Below are 7335 nucleotides of genomic sequence, written 5' to 3'. Positions count from 1 at the left end.
GCATCTGATATGTTTCTTTCTGAGAAAGTGATTTATCATCAGCTGGAAGTTCTATCAGAGTTTTGTTTTGGCCTTGGAGGAACTAAAACCAGCAGTGGCCCTTGTTCAGCATTTGGCAAGAAATATACTATATAATTAAAGATTGCACATTTTAGATGCTAGAATTAGGCATAGATTATAATATTATTTCTGTAATAACAGTATTCTGATGTTTTTATATTACTTTGACTAGTTGCTTAATAGTCATGACTCTGGTTTTATAATTGGTTAAAGCAAAAGCTACAAAAAAAGGGAATCATGTGACATGGTCAATACAAGAGGTAGACACAGTAGCAGGAACACAGTGTCAAAATGTTGTTTTTGTTGATTTTGTCAGAAGGATGTTGATTCAGCTCTTCTTGGGGGCAAGTGAGAAGAAGCAGCTGACCTCATAGGGACACAGTATATTGGAATTACATCGATATAGGACTATTTTACATCTCACTTTTTTCTTTTCTTTTTTTCTTCTGTGTTATACATGTACAGCTTCAAAAACAAGGGTCATTTTAGGTCAGTGGTCCACTGAAAATCCAGGTAGTTATCACCCATGCTCATTGAACAAAAGTTTGCAAGTAAGCCAGACCTTTTGAATAAAGAGGATATGTGATAGAAAGGAAGAGTTTTAAACACAAGCCAATTCTCTCCCAAAAAGATTCCATTGTTGGGGTTTCCTGGTAATTGGCTTCTAGAGCTACTGAATAAAGAGAGTAACACAATTAAAACTATTATATAAATCCTCAAGAAAAACAAAAGAAATCATCTGTCAATTATGTGCTCACTTAAAACCCAGAGTCTAGCATGTTAGGACTGATGATAGAAGGAAGGAGACTTTTATCAAGGGTGGTTTTCCTTGTAAGAATGTCTATTATGAAAAAAGGCAATTCATAAATCCAGTTTCCAGTAAAGATTTGCCATTCAAATCATGCATAATTTGCTATGCACACAATGTCATGTACTGTATGTTACAGTACCCACACCCCAAAATGTATGTAGGAAAAAAAGACTAGGACTACAACATAAATCCTGTTGGATTTTCAGTATAAATGCCATGTCTACTTCTAATTTACTGTAAATAGGAATTTGTCTTGTTTTCTGTAGCAACTTGTAGAACACTTTCATTAATGATGACTTTTGTCTTACACTACCATGACTTGTGATGGTTGACCAATTGTTTTAGTTGTACTGTACCACAGAAATTGAATCACAAATGGACTTACAATACTGAGATTGGTGTGATCATTTATTTCTTTATCCCTGCCTCTACGTCACTGGTTTCATCTGACTCTCTCCCCTCTCGTTTCATTTTTGTATCATAATTTCCTCTCTGTGATATTCATAACCACATGTCTTCTCTGCACTGATTAACGTCCCTTACATACCTGTCAAGTGTCAGATTGGACCAAATGAAGAGATGCAGGGAGGGCAGAGGACACTAGGGAAAAGCAGACTGCAATGCTCAAGAAGAGACAGAAGCCATAGAAAGGGAGAGATTAAGCAGAGAGAAGAGTACAGGAGAGACCCCAATTTTTGTTATTCCCCTTGCACCCCACACCTCTCCTCCTCTGCTTCCTCCTGCTTTGTATGGCAGAGCAGACTATAGGTCTGCGCTTGCCTACAGCCATCAGCAACAATCAGTTCTGCCCCAGTTACTGACGCATCTCACAGACTAAACACACATGTACATCACAACAGGATTTATACACACACACACACACACACACAGATGCACATAGAAACAGATACCCTTACAGTATGCTTGCAAACACACACTAACAGAACTGCCTCTGATGAACACACATGCAGGCATACAGAGACATGATATGCACACATCTGACACTGATATTTCTAATTAAAATAATGCTATTACTGTGCTTATACAATATATGTGATGCACACAGACACACCCACAGTCTGGTCAAGCTTCGTAGCACAGCTGCAAATTACTGTCTAACCAGCTGTTGGACGTTGGTACATTGAAGTTAACTGCTGAAATGTGAAAACAGATTTATGTTTGAAAGGGCAATCTAATGCAAATATAAAAGTTTTTAGTTTACAGCTGTGAATGCCATACTTTTTACAAATTTAATACTGAGCATTCATTACTATACATTAAAAGGAAACAAAGCGACACAATAAAAGGAAAAGGGATTACAAATGGGGGGGCTGAAAACAAACTATTTTACCATTACAAAATGTTTTCAGTTGTCATAAACTTTACTGAATCTCAGAATTAGCATAAACATAAATGTTCTTTACTCCCTACTCCATCTACTAGTTTCAGTAAGTAGTTATCAGTCCATAGACAGACATCTAATCAGGACAGGTTTTTGTTTATTTTATAATTATCAACTGATGTTGATTAATGTAACTGCTTTATAATAAAAGTGCAGAATTTTTATTTATTATTATTTGGCTTGTTTTTTTTAAAGCAGATACAGGAAGTGTCATGGATGAAAGCTTGTTATCAATAATGTTACATAAAAATTGCCTTATTGTTGATTAGCTTAATTTTCTCATGAAGAGAAAATGATCAGCCTAGCAGTCCTCTTTGACAGTATCATCAAGGGAGAAGGAAATGAGAACATCTCACAGATTTTAACTTGGTAATTACTTCTGCCAAAATGAACTGTAGATGTTTCTGTGTACTTGTTTCCAACTAGGCGCCAGTGCATTGGTTCAGTATTGTGTTTGTCTGATTCTCCCATGGTCCCAAGGATCAACTATGCATAAATCTGTATTATTTAAGTTGGCCTGATTCTCATGGGGTGGCAGTGCTTTTCAGAAATGAACTCAACACCATTTCCAGGACAATTTTTTGACAAGGGACAGGACAAGCTTTAAACCTTTGAACTCTTCACTTTAAAGCTAAATACCATACTTGGTGCACTTCAGTCTTAAGTAGTCAAAAAAACATACAAAGTCAATCAATAATCACACAGACCTTTCAGGCTTCAACTAAATACAGTAAAATGATAAATGTAGTTACAGCTGTGAGGCTTTTTTGACTGAAAACTTCAGAGAACCTAACAAATCCACAAAGGATTGAAATGTTTAATTGCAATCTATAAGATACTTACCACTTTTACAAAGGTGGACTGAATTAGAAACAGCTGATGTGCTGAAATGTTTCATCAGGCACAGAAATGTTAATACTTTGAAGAACAGTAAAAACTATCACATTCTTAAATCTAAATTTGACAAAGCTGATGGTGACTCTAAGCAGGAGAGGCAAGACATTCGCTGCACATCAGGCGATGAGATGGGGAAAGGAGGAAGACAGAGAGAAGAGAGGATCTGCTTTCATTAATTTTTCACTTTGATTTATGGTAAATTATTTAAGAGCCATGTGGGCCCTTGTATTCATAAGACACTTCAACACCAACAAAGGGACATAGACACAGTCACACACTAACTATGCACAATTCTAGCAGATGTACATACAGTATTCATAGATTCAGAGTATTGTGCATCATGCACACATACTGATAATGCATTCAGACACACATGCATGTTCCCAGGGGAGCTGATTAGGGTAAGATTTGTCAGGCAGCACCTATCCACCCATGGGCAATACATGCGCACCACCACTGCCAGTTTTTTCATATTGATTACACAAATATTCACATACAGAGAGGGCAGACCTTCATGCACTTGATAATAATGATACCATCTTTGAAATGAACATATTCAGTATGTTGAAAAACCCATAAACATAATTCAAATTATGACCTGGTTACCATGCTTAACTTATTCAGCATGGAAATCACATACACCAGATAGACATTTCCATTGCACCTGCATTCTGCCTTGTCCACGTGTGACAAATTGTCTTCACTTCTTCACAGATGATGGTTTTTTTGCTGTCTGTGAGAAACCTTCTGATTTTAGTGTTTCTAAAGCTCTGTTCTTATTTTCTCTATTAATGACATTCATATTTCTTGTGTATGTGCATGTCTTGGTATATTGTAACCAGTACCAGAAAATTCAAAAGTATTTTCTGCTACATGTACTACATTTTGTTGAGAATAAGGCTTAAGTGATGACAAAGGACCATGACAAGACATCTAAAAGTTTGGCTTCATCTTTTGAGACTTGCTATGGTTCAAAAGGAGTAAGAATGCATCTGAACCATCTAGTGGAACTGTAAAACATCAAAAGGATTACCAAAACTCTTCAAAATGAGCTTCCCAAGAGCAGACAGCCACAAGTTCCTGGGCTTACAGATGACACCTGACCTGAGCTGGACACGGAACACATCTGCCACAGTAAAGAAAGCCCAGCAGCAGCTATACTTCATCAGGCAGCTCAGAAAAGCTGGTCTGAACCATCACCCTCTCACCCAGGCTTATAGAGGACTGGTAGAGAGCGTCCTCACCACTGGCATCACAGTCTGGTATGGTAACACCACACAGGCAAAGAGGAAGGCTCTTCAAAGGGTCATAAAGACTGAAGAGGGGGTCATTGGGACTGAACTGCCTGCTATGGACACAATATACACAGCGCTGTCACAAAAGAGCAGAGGACATAATCACTTCACCCAGCTCACTCTCTGCTCATACACAAAAACTGCACCCACAACCTCAAGCACAGCAGAGCGGACAGTATCATCACACAAGATTTTACAACAGCTTTTTCCCTGCTGCAGTATGACTGATGGCAAATACAAAATGTGAAAAACCTGCGCAATAACCCCTCATTACCCTACTAATAAGAATACCATATACAATTACACTATGTGCAATACCATGCGCAATATCGGAAACTCCCAATTTTACTTGCTATCTTATTCCTGTATCTAAGAATAATAACTATTTTGCATTCTTGTTTTTTGTATGTTATACTTTTGTGATCTTATATTTAGACTAGGTGTTTCTTATTTTGGCTTGACTCCAGGAGAGCCCTGCACAAGAATTTCTATATGCCTAGACTGTGTGTTTATGCATAAATGGCGAATAAAAATCTTGAATCAGATGGGAGTATTTTTTACATCAAAGTTCACAAATTAACATAAGGTACCGATAGCACAAAATCTCTTCTTTGTCTCAGACACATTGTGAAGCAGTGTTGCCTGCTGCTTGGCCCAGATACATCATACTGCCTGGATATACCATAGCAACAAGGCACCTGACCAAAAACTACAAAAGAGTGAAATGGAAAACAGAATGGTGGAGACAGACAGAAAAACAGGAATTGCAGAGGGAAACAGTAGCAGTAATTTGAAAGACCAGTAAAAGGATGATGCATGATGATGAGGCTGAGCGAATGCTATGCTGCAGGGAACCAGAAAATCTGGAAAAATACTACATCAGGACTAAGTTTTTTGTCTTATTTCATATTAATAATTTATCATACTGTATAGCAACCTCTTGGTTACACTGAATGAGCAGCATTTGAACAGCTTTTCTCACCAGGCACAAAAAGCCTCAAATAATGAGACAAGAATTTATCCACACTCACAATCCTGTAGTCAGACGTGGAGTTGAAATTTCAACATATTCCAAAAGTGAATATAAAAATACGCAGGATTCTCTTTTCCCCTATGGATGGTGTGTGTGTCTTCCTCAGCCTCAGGTCCTCTACCAGAGGCCTGGGTGTTTGAAGGTTCAGTTTCTTACCTGTTCCTACAAACATCCTTTAACATACGCTCCTTGTATGTTAAATGATATTGAAATGTGGGCATTGGCTCATTTTATGCTCTCTTAGAGATGGTTTTCTTCTGTTCTTTGATTTTGGCAAGATTGGTACAAAATCCTTTGACTGAAAACTAAATACTGGTTCCCACTCCCTTGGATGTTTCTCAGCAGATACACTGGCTGGAGAGTGACTGTTTAAAACAAACAAACAAGTCTGGAAATATCACACACTGGGACAGAGATGCAGGTCTGTCCAGCAAATAGCTTCTGTCCAGAGCACCATGATGGAACTAATTTCCTGCATAAGTTCACTCAGCAGAATAAAGTTCAGAGATTTGTGTAAGTGTACAAGAAGACCATCGCCTGTGTTTCCTACTCCCCATATGGACAGGTGGACACTGTACTGTATAGTATTTGATGACTTTTGCCCACTTGTGCAACAGCTGTAACATTTTCATTTTAAGCAAATGACAGTTTATGTCACAGCTGGGTACTACCCTCTAGTGGTAAATTTATGTCCATGCACCTTGAAACAGCACAAGCAGTTCAGATTTTTATATGGATCAAAGAACAGAATTAGGGCAGAATAAAAAATAATAATAAAAAAAATATAATGGCAAGGAATGACACTTACAGGTACCTGCCCACCACTGTATCCCCTAATGACAAACATGATATGAATGTCACTTTCAGCTTTTTCCCATTAGGGGTTGCTATGTTGACATTTGGCATGTGTTTTACACCAGATGCCCTTCCTGACGCAACCCTAGTTTGAACCCAGAGTGCTGCGCACTAACCACTATCAGGGACTATCCATTACATATATCATGACAAACATGATATATGTAATTGTGTGGATGCTGTCAAGCATCCACACTATGCTTGCCTGTTCTTTATTTATTATTATTGTGTGGATGCTGTGAAGCATCCACACTAAGCTCTCCTGTTCTTTCTTTATTATTATTATTCTGGGATCTTCCACCCTTTTTTTTTGGCTCTTAATAAGTCCAGCATACTTTCAGCTATACAGGCCATTGAGGTCTTTATCTGTTCATCTCTTCAAGGACATCCCTGCTTGTATTTTTCTTTTTTTTACCATTGATACTTTTGATTTGATTCAGCTTTATTGTTTGCAATACAAGTCAATGGGAGCTCAAAGTGCTGACTCAATGATACAGTCTTGGAGTGCCATCTGGTGGTTCATAAAATGCACTGCAATTGGAACATGCCACTACATACTCATACCAAAAACAGCTTTTTGATATTTTTTATGGTTTTTGCATAATTATCATTTACATTTTATGTGTCATTTCAATAGCCACACTCTAGTATTTCTCATTGTGTAGGACTACTCTTTTTTTCTCATACACACACATACACAGAAACACCTACACACACACACACACACACACACACACACACACAACACTACTTCTTTTACCTACTTTGCGAGGACCAATAGGAAAATGTTCACATGTTAATAAGTTCAGTATACTTTCAGCTAGAAAAGCCATTCTGGTATCAAAATATTTAGGTTTTTCAGGACATTATGGCGTGTAGTCAAAGTTTTGTACAACTTTCATACTTTTGAAAATATTCAGCATTTATTCTGACAATTTTGCCCCATTCAAATGAATGGGGAAATTCAACTTCAGCATACTTT

This window comes from Monopterus albus, unplaced genomic scaffold (assembly GCF_001952655.1).
Source record: "Monopterus albus unplaced genomic scaffold, M_albus_1.0 scaffold73.1, whole genome shotgun sequence".
Lineage (NCBI taxonomy): Eukaryota > Metazoa > Chordata > Actinopteri > Synbranchiformes > Synbranchidae > Monopterus > Monopterus albus.
The sequence above is the reverse complement of the archived record's forward strand: the minus strand, read 5'-3'. Positions refer to the sequence as shown.